Source organism: Mustela erminea, chromosome 10 (assembly GCF_009829155.1).
Source record: "Mustela erminea isolate mMusErm1 chromosome 10, mMusErm1.Pri, whole genome shotgun sequence".
In the NCBI taxonomy this organism is placed as follows: Eukaryota; Metazoa; Chordata; class Mammalia; order Carnivora; family Mustelidae; genus Mustela; species Mustela erminea.
The window spans coordinates 57,197,300-57,216,074 of NC_045623.1; the positions used below are offsets into that span (position 1 = coordinate 57,197,300).

The following is an 18,775-nucleotide window of genomic DNA, read 5'->3' on the forward strand; positions in this document are numbered from 1 at the left end:
CTTCTTTCTTTTTTGAATATTGTATCTATATGAGATGATGGAAGTTAGCTGAACCTATTGTGATAATCATTTCACAACTTATGTAAGCCAAACTATCATGGTATACATCTTAAACTTATATAGTATATCAATTATTTCCCAATAAAACTGGAAAAAATAAGACTGATGTGCCAATAGCTTAGCTGTCTGTTAGTACAAACTCAACATTCTTTAGGGGGAAGATATAAAAATACATTATCTCTATAACATAGATCCACAATATCCATTATAAAATATTACTAAACATTTGGAGAATAAGTCAAAGAGAAAATATAGTCAAGAAAAGCAAGCCCACAGATGACCCTTATGTTAGCATTGAGACAGACTTTTAAAACACCTATTATAAATATGTTAAAGGACTACACATAAGAGATGAGCAAAATGGGTAAACATGGAATCCCAAAAGAGAAACGGGAACTCTAAAATAATCAACTTGAGATTCCAGAGCTGAAACATACAATATCAAAAAAGAAAACATACAATATCAAAAAAGAAAAATGTACTGGGTAGATTTGAAAAGATTAGATATTGTAGAAAAAAAGAACAGTCAAGTTCAACACTCAGTACCTCAGAATGTGGCCTTTTTTAGAAATAGGATCATTGCAGATGCAATTAGGTAATGTGGTGAATCATAATATGGACTCCTAGTCCAATACAACTAATGTCCTTTTTAAAAAAAAAAAAGATTTTATTTATTTGACAGAGATCACAAGTAGGCAGAGAGGCAGGAAGAGAGAGAGGAGGAAGCAGGCTCCCCACTGAACAGAGAGCCCGATGTGGGGTTAGATCCCAGGACCCTGAGATTACAACCTGAGCTGAAGGCAGAGGACTAACCCACTGAACCACCCAGGCACCCCACAACTAATGTTCTTATAAGAAGATGGCAATTGAAGACAGAGGTACAAAGAGAAAGTCATATAAAGATGGAGGCAGAGATTAGAGTGATAGAAGCCAAGGAACATCTGGGGTTATCAGTAGCTGTAAAAGAAAAAAGGATCCTCTCCTAAAGCCTTTAGAGGGATCATAGCCTTCCTAATATCATGATTTTAGACTTCTAGCCTCCAGAACTGTGAGACAATAGAATTCAGTTGTTTTAAGCCACCCATTCTGTGATACTTTGTTGTGGCCACCCTAGGAAACTTCCATATATTCTATATATTTCTATATATTTCTCATTAAGTTAAACATACACTCACTATACAACACAGTAATTCTGTTCTTAAGTATATATCCAAGGGAAATGAGACTGTGTGTCCGCAAGAAAACTTGTACATGAATGTTCATAGCAACTTTAGCTATAGTGATCACAAACCAACATAAACAAATGTCCATCAGTAGGAGATTGGATACACAATATGGTATATTCCTGATATTGAACTCTACTCAGAAATAAAAATGAACTCATAAATGCAACAATATGGATGAGTCTCAAAAACATTATGCTGAGTAAAAGAGGCCAGACACAGTATTGAACATATTGTTTAATTCTATTTATCTGAAAATCAGAAAAAGCAAAACTAAGTTATAATGGTAGAAATCAGAACAATGTTTCCTTCTGTAGGTTTACATCTAAAGGGTCATGAAGCATGTTCTGATATAATGGAAATACTCCATATCATGATTGGGGTTGCTGGTTATGCGATGTATACATTTATTAAAACTTACTCTCTTTCCACCTGCTTCCCCCTCACCCAAGTGCCACTCTGGCAGCAGGGTGCTCATTCAGAGCTCATGAGTCCTGCTAACCTAGGGCCTCCATTGTCTCTCTCCAGCTACCATCATGATCATCTACCTGAACACCATTAACAGTGATGAGATGTTCTCCAAGATATGGGATGGCCCATGGGTTATGCACAGAGTTGGGGAAGATGGCAGTAAGACAGAGGGTAACATTGATGACTCACTTATTGGTGGAAATGCCTCCACCAAAGGCCCCAAGGGTGAAGGGACTGAAAACATAGTCATCACTGGTGTTGATATTGTCATGAACCATCACTTACAGGAAACTGCCGTCATAGAAGAAGCCTACAAGAAGTACGTCAAAGATGACATGAAATCAATCAAAGGTAAACTTGAAGCACTGAGGCCAGAAAGAAGAAAACCTTTTATAACAGAGGCTGCAGAAAAAAATCAAGCATATCTTTGCTAATTTCAAAAACTATGAGTTCTTTATTGGTGAAAACATGAATCCAGATGGGATGGTTGCTCTGCTGGACTACCATGAGGATGGTGAGACCCCATATATGATTTTCTTTAAGGGTGGTTTAGAAATGGAAAAATGTTCACAAATTTGGCTATGATTTTGGATGTATCACTGGTTGTCATAACTGGCCACTGCTCTTCATCCATACAATACCTGAACTAAAACAAATGGGACTCAAGTCATCTTGAACTCTTTATTTATTTTGACCTTGATTTATTTGGAGTAGAGCAACTGTTTTTAAGAAGAAAAAATCAGGTCATATAGGCTGTCTAAAAATAAAATGCATTTCAACTCATTTGAGAGGATGTTCTTCATTTAACAGATATTTAAATCCATCCTGGAGAAGCAACCTTGCTTGTAGTCCTGGAGAAGCAACCTTGGTTGTAGACTATTGTGAGAAAGCGGAAGACTGTGTATAACTTCCACAGTGAAAACTGTGGAACTGGGACTGGAACCTAAAAAAGAAGAGCCAAAAATCTTAATTCTGAGTTCAGGTGAAAGGAAAGGCCATGCTCATAGCCGTGCCAACATTTGAAGTAGATTCCTTACACATTTCCTCACTGACAATTGGAAGTAGTTAACTCTGGAAGAGATTACCAAAAGTATAAAAAGAGATGAACACAGTTGGAAGCAAACATAATAACAAAACAACTTACCTAACTGAATACTTAAGATCTTTATATTTATTGAACATAAATTATATGAGTAATTTTTAAAAACAACAGTGACAACGACAACAACAACAACAAACAAACAAACAACAAAAAAAACAAAAACAAAATCAAAAACCTCTTAATAGAAACACAAAGAGTAAAGTTTGACTTGTGCCCGTGGGTAGAATGGAGAAATACAGGATAGGTCAAGTTTCCTGTCAAGGACAACTAGGAAAACCAGCTAAACTACAATAGCCATCTATGTCAAGGTTCAGAAAACTGTAGAAACCATGAAGACTAGGTGGATTAAGATTCCAAAGACAGAAAACCATGAGATCTGAGCTGAAGGTCTGCAGATATTTTCTGTTTAGGAGTTTTTGCCAAGTTTTTGGCAAGCAAGAGGGTGACAAACCAGACTTTGCCCAATGAGAAGTAACTGCTAAGTTCAGAAAAATAGACATTTTGATGGTTTCACATAGCTTGAGAGACAAAATTGTAGACTTGATGAGTCTCAATCCCATTGCCAATTTTTTCTTCCAGATTTGTCAGATCCCACCAGGCTAGAGTCTAAAGAGTGGAAGTGAAAAACCTTTCATATTTACTTAGGAAACCCTACAGTTTGGTCTTCAGTTTACCTTTCTGACTTTATTTTTCAATGTACCAGAACCCACAGATGCTAATGAGAAGGAACACCTCACCTTTCCTTCCTTTTCCTCTTTCCCTTTCCTTCTTCCCTGTCCTTTCCTTTACTTTCCTGCCTTTTTTTGCTTTGTTAATGACAGTTTCTATGCTTGAATGGCCTTTTTCATGACATGTCTTCAAATACGAAAATCGATCTTTTCTTCAAAACCAATTCAAATACTTCTTGTGTGACTTTGGGAAAATTTCTTCCTTATTCTGAACCTCAGTGTTTTCTAAGAAATGAAGATGGAATACAGCTGCAAGATTGTGGTGAAAATCAAAGCAACAATGTAAGTGAAATTATCATATTGAGTACCTAGCACACTAAAGTTCTTCAAAAAAATTATTCTTCTCAAAGTCTATGTAGAACAAATTATATTTTCATATACCAAAAAAGGAAAAAATGAAAGTTAAAAAAGCAATACCCTTACAGTAGAATAAAATCACAACATATGTAAGCATATATATAGAAAAATTTGTGCAAGAGCCCTATACTGAAAGCTAGAAAACATTACTCAAAGTAAATTAATAACTAAATAAAATGATACACCATGGTTATGATTTACAAAACTAAACTTTTTAAAGATATAAATTTCCCCAAAAGTTTATATATAAATTCAAAACAGTTTCTATCAAAATTTCAGCCATCTTTTTTGGTCAGGAATTATGAACTGATTTTACTTATTTTTTGTTTTAATTTCAACTTTATTGAGATGTAGTTGACATAAAATTATGAAGACGATTTACATTTCTGTTTTTTTTTTAAATATTTTCTTTATGTATTTTAGAGACAGAAAGTGAGAGAACATGAGCAGGTTGAGGGGCAGAGGGAGAAGGAGACTCCCCGCTGATCTGAGAGCCTGACACAGGGCTCAGTCCCAGGATTCTGGGATTATGACCTGAGCCAAAGGCAGATGCTTAATTGACTGAGCCACCCAGGCACCCAGTGATTTAAATTTCATAGGAAAATACAAAGAATTCAGAATTTTTTTTTGTTCTTAAGATTTCATTTATTTATTTGAGAGAGCAAGAGCCAGAGAGCATGGCCAGGGTGAGAAAGTATGAGCAGGGTAAAGGGCAGAAGGAGAAACAGACTCTCTGCTAAGCAGGGAGCCTGATGTGGAGCTTGATCCAGGGACTCCAGGATCATGACCTGAGCTGACGCCGAACACTTAACTGACTTAACTGACTAAATCACCCAGGCACCCCAAGAATTCAGAACTTCTAGGAATTCTTTGTGTTTTGTTTTTTTTTTAAAGATTTTATTTATTTATATGACAGAGCGAGAGCATGCACAAACAGGGGAAGTGGCAGGCAGAGAGAAGCAGGCTCCCTGCTGAACAGAGAACCTGAGACCTGAGCAGAAGGCAGACATTTCCCTGAATGAGCCACCCAAGCACCCCCTAAGAAGCTCTTTAAGAATAATTCCATTACTAGATACATTATGTATTAGAACACTGTAGTAAGGGCGCCTGGGTGGCTCAGTTGGTTGAGCAACTGCCTTTGGCTCAGGTCATGATCCCGGACTTCCAGGATCGAGTCCCGCATCAGGCTCCCGGCTCCTTGGGGAGTCTGCTTCTCCCTCTGACCTTCTCCTCTCTCATGCTCTCTCTCACTCATTCTCCCTCAAATAAATAAATAAAATCTTAAAAAAAAAAACCCACTGTAGTAAATAATTATAACAGTATGATATTGGTGCAAAGATAGATAAATGACCAGTAGAACAGGATAAAATCCAGAAACAGACCCATACCTATGTGGAATCTAGTTTCTAACAAATACAACACTATAGAGGAAAGGTAATTAATTCCATGAATAGTGTTGGTTATATCCATGAGAAAATTTTTTTACTTGAATCCATACCCAACATTATACATTGGACTATGTTAAAATTAATAACTCCTGTTCATCAAAATATCTTCAGACAGTAAGAAAGCAACCCAGATAGAAGGAAGATAGTCTCAATACCTACATGTGACAAAGACTTCCTATCAAGTGTACGCAATGAACTCCTACAAAGTAATAAGAAAAGGAGAGATAATCCATTTACAAAAAAGAGCAAAAACTTGGTCGCCTCACAAAGAAAGGTGGAGAAATGGCCAACAAATTTTTTTTAAATGTTTGTCTTTATTGGTCTTCAAGAGAAAGCAAGTTAAAACCACCATGAGATACCCTGTTCCCATCTGAATGAATAAAATGAAAAACTAGGAAAATATCAGGTGAGGTGGTAAAGCAACAGAACTCACATACACTGAGGGTGGGAGTGGAAATCAATACAGCCGTTTTTGCAATATCTACTCAAGCTGAATGTGTGCACAGTCTATAAACCAGCAGTGTATATATATATATTCAGAAATAAAAACCTATACTAGAACATATATAACAAGACGATTCAAATGCCAATCTGCAGAAGTATAGAAAAATAAAATACGGTGTAGCCACACAAAGGGATTCTACACAGCAGTGAAAATAAAAAAATCTGTGAGGGGAAACCTGAGTGGCTCTGTCGTTCAGGGTCTGCCTTCGGCTCAGGTCATGATCCGGGGTCCTGGGATCGAGTCCTGCATCAGGCTCCTTGCTCAGCGGGGAGCCTGCTTCTCTCTCTCCCTCTATCCCCTGATTATGTTCACTCTTTCCCTCTCATTCTATCTCAAATAAATAAATAGAATCATAAAAAAAATCTATGAAAACATGGGCGAATCTCATAAGCGGCATGTTAAGCAAAAAAAGACACAAAAGAGTCATAGTGCGCTCATAGCGTATGATTCTGTTTATGTAAGATACAAAAGGTCAAAACTCATCTGAGCTCTTAGAAGTCAGCATTGTCGTTATCTGAGGGAGAAGGAGTACTCAGAGGGGGCCCAAAGGGGTTTTCTGGGGGGTTATAGTTTGATCTGTGTGCTGGCTACATGGATGTGTTCAGTTTGTGAAAATTTGTCAAGCTGTATACTTACGATAAAGGCAATTGCTGTATGTGTATTGCATTTTAATAAAAAAATTAAAAAAAAAATCTTTCCCATCCCTTCTCTTTCATTCCCTGCACAGATAAAATATTGGCAGGTCCCTTGGCTTTTCCAGTCATGCTTAGATAATAAATAGTCCCTTTGTTTGGGCATTAAAAAAATCCACTCTAGCCTAATAATCACATAGCTTCAGCCTGGTCCAGGGTAACCATCACAACTTCAAATTCTTGTCCAATATAAAGCTTCTCATCCCAGTGGGGGCCTGACCTAGGCAGGGAAGTCCACAGAAGAGGCCGTGATGTTCCTGGTCGGCGTCTTCACCGGTTTCCAGCTACTTCTGCTCACTGGCTGCTGGCTTGTCTAAGCCCTCAGATTCAGGCCAAGGCACAGGGCATTAGGGGAACGGCACTGTTTTATATGGCCGGAGCAGCTGCAGTGTACTTTGCTCCGCGGGATTCTGGCTCTTATGAAGTGCTTTTGTGGGTTTTCTGGAGAATGTCCCACGGAGACCTCAGATGGCAGTGGCTCCTCGCCCCGGGCTGTGCCCAGTCCCACATACATGAGCTTGCCCTCTGGCAGCTGCTTTACGAGCTGTTCCCAGGCCTGGACTTCCAAACATACTGCACACAGACCCTCATCTTTGGGGTCCTTTCTCCTTGCTCGGGAGCCTTCTTGAGCATGATTCATTTTGAGAAGATTTCAGATCAGCTCCTTCTCATGGGATCTACATCTTTCCTTCCTGGAAAACACAAATGTTCGCCCCGCTGTTTGTGGAACTGCTGATTGCTGCCAATACATTCCTCTCTGTGTGCTCTGCTCAGGCTGGTCACTCACTTTGAGATGACTGGATTAGGTTAATTCCCAGGTCTTCATGTTCCCCAAACTTACCAGGTGCCCTTAGAGCTCCCTCACTTGGCTTAAGGTGCAGGAAATTGACGCCTTTTCTTCTATCCGCATTGTCAGTGAGTGGGCAATGCATAGCGCACTGATTATTCTCTCCAAAGAAATCCCCTCTGACCTGGCCTTTGGGACATCATCACCTCTGTTCCCTCAAGGTAAGCCTCTTAGCATCTTCCTCTAACGCAATGGAGACCCAGTCTGATACTTACACCTGTTGGGTTGTTCTCCAAGTGAGACAGCGAAGTCTTATTTTAACATCTTACTTAATTAATCTCTTTCCTCTTCTCATCTATCATAGGTTTCCTCTCTTGGCTTTTGCCACTTTCAATCCTATGTTTTTGTTATTGATGTGCATACCAAACTTCCCCTACTGAACTATAGATTTTTGGAGAATTGGGTTCAAATATGATTTAACTTTGCATCTCCCGCAAAAGCTAGGGGAGCCCTGGTACAGAGTTGGAGCTTAATGCACATCGAGGGAAGGGACAGGTCAATAATTGAGCTGCCCCCTGCAGGACTGGACACTTTGACCCTGCCCCAAGGGTTTCCTGATCCTGTAACCATGTTTGAAACACACTCATTCATCTCCTATTTACTCAACAGATATTTTTTGAGAATTTATTCTGTGTCAGGTACAGGATAAATGACTGGAAATAAAACAGACATAGCCTCTACCTTTTTGGAATTTAGAAGTGAATCAATATGAGTTTGAAATGACAGATGAGTAAGCTTTGGCTAGGTGGATGGGAAGAAAAACAGCCAATCCCTGCAAGGAAACATAATTAAGCCCCACTGCCAAGGACTCCTGACTCAGAGGTGAGAGTGTGTGGATGCGTCCAGAGAGGGAATGTGGGTGAGCCAAGCGGTATCAGAGAAGCCTGAAACAAGGGCAGCCCGGGCTTGCTCTGGGTTATTGCGGGGGGGTGAAGGGGTGCGACGGGACAGGCACAGGTAGGCTTGGGCAAACAGCAGTTGTCTCTGAGGGCGGCTCTGAAACCTGGTTTACCTCAGCACGGGGTAGCCATAGTCCTTAAAAATGTGATTTACTGCATCCTCTAAATCCTTTGTAAATATATTCATCCTGGTTAATGAACATAAGCACTGAGGTATCTTTTTGTGATAGTATCTGTCTCTCAATCGATAAACAACCTTGTCTATTTTTTACAATATTTAAAGGTTCTTCCTTAACCATGAGAGACTATGGACTCTGAAAAACAATCTGAGGGTTTTGAAGGGGAGGAGGGTGGGAAGTTGGGGGAACCAGGTGGTGGGTATTAGGGAGGGCATGTATTGCATGGAGCACTGGGTGTGGTGCAAAAAACAATGAATTCTGTTACTCTGAAAAGAAATAAAAAATTAAAAAAAAAATAAAGGTTCTTCCTTCATGATGCTACTGAATAAGAGACTTGTCATCTCCCCTTAGTTTTCCCTACTACAGATGTTCTCACTCTCTCTGTTTCTCTCTCTCTCTCACCCACATACACACAGACACACGCAGACACATACACACACACCAAGAAACTCATGCTATTAGGCTGCTCTATAAAGTCAGGTGCTTGCTTACCTTTCATTAAACTGATTGACCAGGAATTTGAAAAGGGACCTTGGGGAAAGAATATGGGTTATCCCAACTGAACCTTTAACAAAATCATGCCAAGTTTGCCTGAGGGAACAAAGGAATTCTTCAAAATTAGCTGAATTGGTCACATTTTCTCACTATGAGAATATCATGCACCATCATCTCAGCAGCAAAACTCCAAAGCCACATGAAGAACCAAGTGTGTGGTCTGGAATATTAACCATGTATTTTAATTTGAAAGCATTTTTGCCTGTAGGGCTTTGGGCACTTAAACAGAAAAAAATAACTAAAAACAAAAGAAGATCAAATAAAATGACAGGTCAATCATAATATCTAGTCTACAAGCAAAGAGCTGCCATGACTCCTAATAACATGTGAATGAACAAGATTTATGGAGTGTTGTGTAACAGGATAAAAGATATTAAAAATAGAAAAGAAACAAGTCTTCATAAGGCCATTGTTTATTGGTGCAAAATGACTCTAAGACGCACACTGACTAATGCAGTATACCCTGCAAACCATGGGAATCTCAAAAGAATCCAAGCACTAATTTTGAGCCTTGGTACTCAAGGTACACTGACAACTGCATTTATCTTTTATGTGGCAAGAGAATTCCTTCCAATTGTGGTCCTGGCAAGCATCAGTAGTCAATGTTACGTCGTGGCTATGGTCCATGCCACAGGTGAAGGTCAAGGAAATGGCTAGAATAAACATCTATGGGGAAGTTGGAAAGGATGTGTAAGGACATAGAAGCAAGAGGTTGCTAGTAGCTAAGGTTGTTAGGTGGACAGGAACATACTATTTAGTGCAGGAAGTGGAGATCTAAAACACAGTGCAGGAGGTAAGTATTACATCCAGAAAGAGAATGGGTTCTTGAAAATAACAAGGGCAACCAAAAAGCCAAGGCACAGAGCTCAGTGGAGATAGCAAGTAATGAAGGTTGAAAGCCAAAGTGGGTGAGTGGAGACATGAGGAGAAGATTCCAGGAACAGGGTAGGGTTGGAGCTGTCTTAAGAAACCAAATGAGGAAGCGGGGAGGTCTGTGCTTACTCAGGGTGGTCAGACAAAACACTTTGTGACAATGAACATCTCTTTCAGATGGCTGTGACAGAGATATTTCATCTGACGGATGAAAAATCAACACCAGATGGCTCCAAAAGAGAGGCTTCTCATGGGATTGCTGTTTTTCTCTTCCTCAAGAGGAAGAAAGTTGAGCAATAAGGCAATGCCTGTCCTCCAACAAGATCGGCAAATCTCTTGTGGAACACATTTTATAAGAAACTCAAACACAAACATGGAACACATCTTGCAAAATGCTCAAACTATGCTGTGGTCAAATACATTAAAAAGTGCTTATAATCTTTGGATTGACATTAGTGCATTAGTATATTAAAGGTTCTGAAAAGTCCTGCAGTAAAGAAGCCTATTTAACTTTGTTAACCAAATTTAATGCAATGTTTCTCATACTTGCTTGTCTGTGGAACACTTTTACATAACACTTTATTTCCTAGAAGTTTCTTTTCTAGAACATTGGCTATAGTCATCCTTGTACTCAATACAAAGACAAAACCCACCTTAATCCAACTATATGAAGATCACATAAAACACTTGCTTTCATAGTATAAATAAATTAATACCAGGTGTGGACACAATATTATTCAGAGAAAGCCCTTGTTATTTATTTATTTTAAATATCTATTTCCAAAAAGGATTTGAAATGGTATGTGTGTGCTGTGAGTTGTCACCTGGTCTGGTGAGTGATGACCAGGACAATTATTTAATTAAATTTATTTCTGTTTTTCTAGCAGGAATGACACGAGCAGTCCAGATAAACCAGTCAGTAGGTATGGAGTACTTTGAGGATGAGCACATTATTTTGGAAGTCTGGTCATTAGATGTAGAGTAATGAAGCAACATGGTAGTTGTCTATACAAAGATGGATAGCATTTCTGACTGCAAATCCATCAAACTCAGCACATAAAAATAGAGATTGGGGCACCTGGATGGCTCAGTTGGGAGAGTATGTGACTCTTGAGACTACTGATCTTGGTCTCATGAGTTCAAGCCCTGCACTGGGCATAGAGCTTATTTTTAAAAAGTGGAGATCCTACTTTTGATATCTGGCCAACTTTGTGTTGCAAACTAGTGCAGAGTTGTGATTATTGTGACAGAGCTGGGTATGGAACCAGTAGTTTTTAAAGCATTCTGGACTTCCCAGAGATGCACCAGGGCCAGCTAGTGGATTAGGTCTAAAGATTAAGCTTTTGCACTGGGACAGAACAATGTTTGGTTACTTCCAGCTCCCTTTCTGGAGCTTTGTACTTCCAATTATATTTAGCTAGAGGTGGATTTTTTTCAATGCTACTGAAGGTTATAAAGGATACACTGTTAGCATGAAAATAAGGGAAGAGACAGATTGAAAGACACTGAAGACGGACAAGTTTTAAGGTATTTTTAAGTGGAGTTTCAGAAAAATAGTAAAGGAAATGAAGAAGAAGGAATAGTTCATAGATAATAGCCAAAACTTTCCAGAAATTAAACACACACACACACACACACACACACAACACACACACACACACACACACACACACAAACTAATCCTCAGATTTGGGAAGTCCAAAGTTTCAGCCAAAGATAAGGAGAAAGAAATTAGCATTAAGAAATAAATAATAGTGAAACTACAAAGTATCAGAGGTAAAGGGAAGACCTGAAAAGCAACTAGAGAGTCAAGACTTTCCACAAAGACTGCAAATAGCCTGATTGAGTGACTTTTCAACAATGATAATGAAAACCAGAAGACAATGTATGATATTTTTAAAGCCCTCAGTGAAAATAATTGTCAACCTACAAAGGAATATGTGGTGAAATAATCTTTCAAGAAGGGGAGGGAAAGACTAAGACATCCAGGCTAAAAGAAAACAAGATAACAGAATTTACCAATAGATTCTTAAGGATAATTCTCAAGGATGAGCTCCGGGTAGAAGTAAAACCAATGGAAAGTCTCAGATCCAGAAAGAAATGACCATTTAAGATTTCTGTAAATATGTAGGTAAATCTAAACAAATAGTGACCAAATAAAATAATGCCTACTTTATCCAATTAAAAAAACATATAAAACCAAATACTAGATTACAATGGTATGTAATCTGGGAGAAGATTGATTAGATCTGAAGCACTAGTATCTTTGTATTTGGCAAGAAATAGAAAGAAGTTAACATTAGACTTTTTAAAGTGTCCATTTTAAAGTATTTGGGGGTAACTACTGTAAAAATATGGAAAAGATAACCTTCAAACTCATAGAAAGCAAATAAAAAAGAGGAAAAATGGAGAGAAAAACTATCAAGAGTAAAAGATCTCAGTATAAGAGGTCTTTGGGTTAAAGAAAATAATAAAACCCATATCATTGCAATTTCTCATCATTTCTTCCATATTCCTCAGGTTTGTGCCTTTATCAGTAGCACCTGGCAGTGGAGAAGATAACTCAGAGCTAGGACACAAGAGGAGGCAGGGGGTTTGTGGAAAGGAGAAGGAATTAAAAGGACTGACGAACTATAGGAGTTCTAAGGGATGGGAGGAGAGAGAGGAGGCAGGGAGAAGGCTCTCTCTTGGCTGTGGTCTAGGAACACTGTGATCAAGTAGTTCAAAGACATGAGACAAAGAAGTTTCCTAATATTGATGCTGCATGAGAAAGTGTTGAGAGAGAAATCAAGCTACTGAAAGAGTCAAGTCAATGCCCAAAATCGCTGTTATGAAAAGAAGCTCTAAGCACTGAGGGGACTCCAGTGCTACAAAGGAGGTGGCATGTGAGAGGCAGGCTTCTTTCTCCTGTTTCCATAAGAACACTTCTTTGCTGGAGGAGGCTAATTCTGTGTACAAACCCACACTAAGCACTACATCTCATGATCATCTGACATAGCCCTTGCTCTCTTGGGGTGAGAAAATTCAAGTACATGAAAGGTTGAACAAAAGGGGTGGTTACAGAACGGGAGGTGGCGATGGAAGAATTTGGGGAATGGGTCATTCGGAAGGCCGTGACTGCGAGTGTGAGTGGGGGTGGAATTGATCAGTGCAAACTTGCAAATCTCAACACTGATGTTAGCATCTCCATGGACTTTCTTTTTTAGTTCTGCTTTGTAAGTTTCATGTCAAAGATTATAAAGATGCTTTACACACACACACCTACACATACACTCTTTAAAAAAAAAAAAAAGATTTATGCATTTGAGAGAGAGAGAGCACAAGCAGGGGGAGAGACAGAGGGAGAGGGAGAAGCAGACCCTCCCCCAAGCAGGAAGCCCGATGCAGGACTCGATCCCTGGATCCCAGGATCATGACCCCAGCCGAAGGCAGACGCCCAACAATCTGAGCCACCCAGGCGTCCCCTACATATACACTCTTTAGACAGCATTTCTGGGGTCATGGAATTCTTGCTTCTGCAATTACAATGCAGTGAACTTTCGTCTTTTTTTTTTTTTTTTTGTCTCCTCATGTCTGAACCTCCTTCCTATGTTTGGAAATTTCTCATGTTATGAGGTACAGCTCTTATTCCTTAGAGATATTAAAATAGCAGACATTTTCTTCTCTGGCCTCCACTGTGGGATTGGTCAGATGAGCTAGGTTCTGCTCAACAGAGGACGGAATTGGAAGCCTATGATGGGAAGTAGTGGGGTCTGCTTACGTTGTGTTTAGGCGGCAGAAGTGGCAGTGAGGACAGAATACAAGGGTGGAAACAGGGCAGTGGAGGCTCTGGGGGCAGTCATGATGGGGGTGGAAGCTGCCATGCAGGAGTTGTGGCTTTCCAGAGGCCGCAGGGACAGTGACTCTTGTGGCAGTGCTACTGCCCCATGTTCAGTGATGCTGGCAGTGCCAGCTGTGGCACGGGGTGCCTGGAGGGAACAGCAGTTTTGCGTTGTGATTTTGGTCATTGTACCTGGCACCGTAGCCTCCAAAGCTGGCTCTCTGGCTCTCCCGAAGACACTGCAAACACCTCAATATACTTTGCTGTTAAATTAGCCTAAGTTTCTGTTGCTTACACCTAACAATCCTGATGGATATGTGGAGTAAAGTCTTTGCTTAAAAAAAAAACATTTTTTTTTTAAATGTGGGGGACTCCTGGGTGGCTCAGTCAGTTGGGTGTCTGCCTTTGGCTAGGGTCATGATCCCAGGGTCTTGGGATCAAGCCCCACATCGGGCTCCCTACTCAGTGGGGAACCTGCTTCTCCCTCTCTTACTACCCCCACTTGTGCTTTCTCTCTCTCTCTCAAATAAATAAATAAAATCTTTAAAAAATTAAATAAATAAAAAAATTTTAAAATGTGGGAATAATTCCACAAGATACTGTTCTTACAAAACAACCCAATTAATACCTCAGAGTTAATTTTTCATTCATTCAAAAATATTTATCAGGCTTCTCTTTTATGTTAGACACTGTGTCAGACCCTCTAGATGTGTGACCAACATAGATACTATCCTTCCGCTATGTGGCTTACAGCCTAGTAGAAAATACAGATATTACGTAAATAATAAAAATGTATCACCTGATTTCTAGAAAATGCCATGTTTGGTTATATGCTATGGGAAGCCTAAGAAATAGGGAAGCTTAACCTGATTTTAGGTACCAGGAAAAGCTTAGCATTTGACATGAATGATTTGCAGGAGTTAACAAGGGAAAGAGACACAGAATGACAAGACAGCATTCCAAATGTAGGAACAACATTTTGAAGACCCAGAGGTGAGAGACACAGTATGGATTTTGAGAATCTAAACGAAATTTTGTCTGACTAGAGGAAAGAAAATGAAATATGGGGAGAATTGATAGAAGAGATAGGAGACATTAGTGGAAGACTGTGAATGGCTTTGTAAACCAGGACAATTCTCTGGATTTCTGAGACCTCAGTCCATGGAGTCAGTTGCCACCACCCTTGTTCATCTGCCCCAGAGAAAAGAGGACACAAAGGAACCCAAAGAAAAATTAGAAATCAATTGAGTTTCTAAGTAGGTTGTTTGTATTGTGGGCTGAATTGTATCCCCCTCCCCCAAATTCATATGTTGAAGTCCTAACATCCAGCACATGAGAATGTAACTATATTTGGAGATGGTATCTTTAAAAAGAATCAAGGTAAAATGATGTCATATGGGTAGGCCCAAACCAACATGACTGGCTTCTTTACAAGGGAAGGAGATTAGGACATTGTTAACATACAGAGTGAGGAAAGACCATGTGAAGACATGGCAAGAAAGGGGCCATTTTCAAGCTACAGAGAGAGGCCTCAGGAGAAGCCAGCCTTACCAACACCTTGATTGTGGACTTCTGGCCACTGGAGATATGAGAAAATAAATTTTTGTTATTTAAGCCAGCCAGTTCAGGGCGTTTTGTTATGGCTGCCCTAGAAAAACCAATCCATTTTGAAACCTAAACAGAGACAATAGTCTTGAAAAATCAAAGACCTTTTGAGCTGTAAGACTCAGAATTCTTGAAAGAGAAAAGGTTTTCCACACACTCAAAGCCTGGTTTTGAAAATCCAGAGGCAAGTATAGAAGAGTTACTACAGAAATTTAATACCATAAATACAGGCATTGGAAAGAATGCATAAGGATTTTAAAAGATAATAATAATTTTTATTTTATTTTATTTTATTTTTTAATATTTTGTTTACTTGTCAGAGAGAGAGACAGCAAGAGAGGGAACACGACCTGGGAGGAGCTAGAGAGGGAGATCCTGGGGTCATCACCTGAACCAAAGGCAGACGCTTAGCAACTGAGCCACCCAATAATAATTATTTTAAAGATAAAACAGACATAGCAGAGGGCGTAGAGAATAAACAGGAGCTAGATGTCAGAAACTGTCTTAGAGAAGGGATTGCGTGCTCCTATCCTGTGCTGGGCCAGTGGAAACCCCAGGGAAATTTGAGAGTAGCTCAAACAACAGGGACTCTAGTCTTCACCTCTTAGAATGTGGTTTCGAAGAACCAGTCCTTTCAGACCAACCTGCAGTCAGCCTGGAGTTAAGCACTGGAGCAGCAGAGGCTGAGTGAAGCAACCCTGGGATAAAGTTAAGGGCAGTTTGAGAAAATCTTGAGCAGGAAGTCAGCTCTGTGCCTGGCAAAGTGGTGTGGATTTGTCTAAGAGAGGCTAGTGGACTCACAGGAGTCTTGAGATTGGGATAAGGAGTACAGAACCTGCTAGCTGGAAGCCGTGGGGAGACAACAGTGATCTTAATAGATGCAGGGAAACATAAAGGCCAAGAACCAAAAACTGCTGGGTGGGGAGAGAGCTTAGGGTCTCCACCTCACCACCATCCTTCGTGGGGAGCCAACTCATCAAACACCAGCAGAAGATAGAGGATGGTGACACACCAGACACCTCACCACATCAAAGGGGCCAAAGGTAAGGTCTCCCCGAAAGGCAGAAAGAAGAGGAATTAAACAGGAGAAAATAACACAGACTGAGAAAGCAATTGTTTGACTCAGAATAATACATCACACAGTGATATAAAGAATAAAGGAAGTCTGTGGCCCATGGCATTCATATTTACTATTCTTACAAAGAAGGACAGCTCTCTGGGGCCATAATGCGAGGACGTATTGGTTATAAGAAACAGAAGGCAGACTCCTGCATGGCTCAGCCACTTGAGCATCCAACTCTTGGATCCAGCTCAGGGTCATGATCTTAGGGTCCTGGAATCAAACCTCATGCCAGGGGATGGGGGTGTGAGGGTGCTGCGTCAGCGGGGAGTCTGCTTTAGGATTTTCTCTCTCCCTCTACCCTTCCCCTTTCTCTTGTTCTCTCTTTCTCTCTCTCAAATAAATAAATAAACCTTTAAAAAAAAAAGGAAATAGAGTTTAAGTTTATATTAACATCTAGCAAAAGACTACAACCACCTGACATTCTGAGAAAGTGTGTGCAAGGGGGTGGCTCCAACTCCACACAGTTCTTCTTAATAAAAACCAATTAAATGACTCAGCAGTAGCTCTTTTAAGTGCAATAAGGACATAATAGATATTGGGCAGTCCTACAAAATTTTGAGAAACCTATATGGTTGGATTAGATCATGGTATGCTACAAATTCCTTGTGTTTGGTAGGACAAATACACAAAATACTAATGAAATAGCCTTGAAAAGTATTGGTGCTCCTGAATTCACATTTCAAGTTTTTCTACTTCAATATGAAATTGAAAAACAATGCAGGAATTTTTTCTGTGAGCTTCTCTCCTATTGATTCCTAAAACATCACAGAAACATAAAACTACACGGGGGAGTCTAGAAACAAATATTTCAAAGCATTGGAAAATTACAGTGTGATAGAAACTAAGAACTGGAAACGATGGGTAATTTAGACCATGTGATGAGTTTCTACATTTGGAAGAGATTGAATTTTGCAAAGCAAATTCGGTAAATTGCTGACCTGTGGCAAATACTAGAAATGAACTCCATATTAATAGTTCTCCTGTGATTTCTCAAATCTTTTCCTATTTGGTGATTACAGAATTGGCATAATTTGTTTAAAATATTATGAACATTTAAGCTCAACTTCTGTTATTTTCTTTAGTGCCAAAGAAGGGTATATCTCAAGCTTTCAAATAAATTTGTGTGGAATCTAGGAAAAGACAATCCTTTTCTGGATAGACAGCCATGCATTAGGACACAGAGCTCAGATCTCTGTACTGCGCTCTCTGGTGTGGACAAGATCTCTCTGTGGTGACTCTGGTTGGGGAATTTTTTTGGTATTTTTTGTGGTGCACTAATGAGATGAAGAGCTCAGACACTGATTCCTAATGATGTGAATCACTTTCATCCGAAGAGGTTTGTGATAGACAGTCTTCAGTGATCCCCAGTTCCTGGTATTTATACCTCCGTGTGGTCCTGCATTGAATAGGGCTTATCCTGTAACCAATAGAACATCCCAGGAGAAACCTCTAAGTCTAAGAAAAAGACCATTAAAAACATTGCAACTTCTTTCTTGCTATCCTGGATCACTTGCTTACTCTGGAGGAAATGGGCTCTTGTGTCATGAAGTATCTCAAGTCGCACCAGAGAGCTTCTACAGGCAACCATGTGAGTGAGCCCTCTAGAGGCCGACTCTCCAGCCCCAGGCAAGCCTTCAGAGGATTTTGGCCCCGATTTCAGGCTGACATCTTGACTGCCACCTCATGAAAGATTCCAAGTCAGAACCACCCAATTAAGCCATTTCCTAATGGCCTGACTCATAGAAACTGCATAAAATAATATATGTTTATTGCTTGTTTCAAACTGCCAAGTTTGGGAGTGATTTATTGCACAGTGATAGGTACATAATACAGCCTTCATACTATCTTATCTTTTATCTTTAGTAAAAGTCTGAGACATATACAAGCTTTGTGGTACTTTGGGGCAACTGAGGAATTAGGAGTCAGGAATAGTGTAGGAGGAGGCAGGCTGGTGAGAAAATGCAAAGGCAGTAACGGAGGATGCGAGGAGTAGTTAACAGCGGGAAAGAAGGCTGTAGCACATATTGAGAGGGAAATCATGAACCCGCAGAAAAAATTCAAGTTAAGGATCATTTCCCTACTATATTGGATAGAGACTTTAGCATCTTATTTCGATTTTTGGGAGCATGACATTAGGGCACCTGATGGCTCTGTTGTTTAAGTGTCTGCCTTTGGCTCAGGTCATGATCCCACATCAGGCTGCCTGCTCAGTGGGGAGTCTGCTTCTCCCTCTCCCTTTTCCCCCGTTCATCTCTGGCAAGCATGCTCTCTTTCTTTAAATAAATAAC

At 39.9% G+C, this 18,775-nt stretch overlaps 1 pseudogene; it reads left to right on the forward strand.

Moving 5' to 3' along the window:
- Positions 1–1,819: 1,819 nt before the first annotated feature.
- LOC116567173 lies at positions 1,820–2,375 on the forward strand (annotated as a pseudogene).
- Positions 2,376–18,775: the final 16,400 nt, after the last annotated feature.